Here is a 1028-nt window from a genome sequence, read left to right as displayed (position 1 = left end):
TAATTAATTAAATTAGACTTTTTACTTATATAATTTTTGTAATCATTTGTATTTGTCATAACAGAAATTTTAAACCATGAATCATTAAATTTGAATGTGAGACTTTTAACAGTTTTAGTAATTTATAGCTGTTTGTAAAAATTCAAAATATAACATATATTATATGGTTATTGTGGTTGTTTAATTTATTTAATAGTTTAAAATTAAACAAATATGATAGAAGATACACTATTTTTTTTATCAAATCTTTATTATTCAAAATCATTAATTACCATATATACTTTAGCCACATTAGGCAATTCCGTAAATTTTATTTAAAGAAATAATAAAGTATATTAATGATGAATTTATTGTTAGTTTAATAAAAAGCTTATTATATAATTAGATGGACCAACATATTTTTCTAATGATTATAAGAATCATTCTGGTGATGACACGTAACTACAAAAAGAATTATAATTTTTCTCAGATAATATATAGAGGATACAGTAAACGGACTATGCTCCAGAATCCTAGATACATATAGTTTTAGACGTTTATGAAATCTAAATATAAAAGAATTATTATATAGATAGTATCCTTAATGAGTGCATACATTAATTAAGAGAGTGTACATGCAATATTCAACATGTTTGGAAGATTTGATATGTATGAATATCCTGATTATTATTATTGTTATACGCGACTATGTTCCTTATGTTTTGACTAAATTACGCATACTTTACAAAGATGGATCTCTGCCTAACTCGTGTTCCGATGAATTTATATAGGTAAATAAATGTGACACCTAGTGTTAGGCCTGGGACGGATCGGGTATCCGGACAATTTTAAGATATCCGGATCCGGATCCTTATCCGGCGGATTCATAATTTTACTATCCTTATCCGGATCCGGGGTTCGCGGATATCCGGGTGTCGGATATCCTTCTAAAAATTATAATATCCGGCGGATATTCGGATCCGGATTTGGATCCTTAAAATAAATAAAAAAATAATATTAATATATATAAAATATTAACAAAAATAAAA

The sequence above is a fragment of the Brassica oleracea genome, chromosome C9, assembly GCF_000695525.1.
Source record: "Brassica oleracea var. oleracea cultivar TO1000 chromosome C9, BOL, whole genome shotgun sequence".
Taxonomy (NCBI): Eukaryota; Viridiplantae; Streptophyta; class Magnoliopsida; order Brassicales; family Brassicaceae; genus Brassica; species Brassica oleracea.
The sequence above is the reverse complement of the archived record's forward strand: the minus strand, read 5'-3'. Positions refer to the sequence as shown.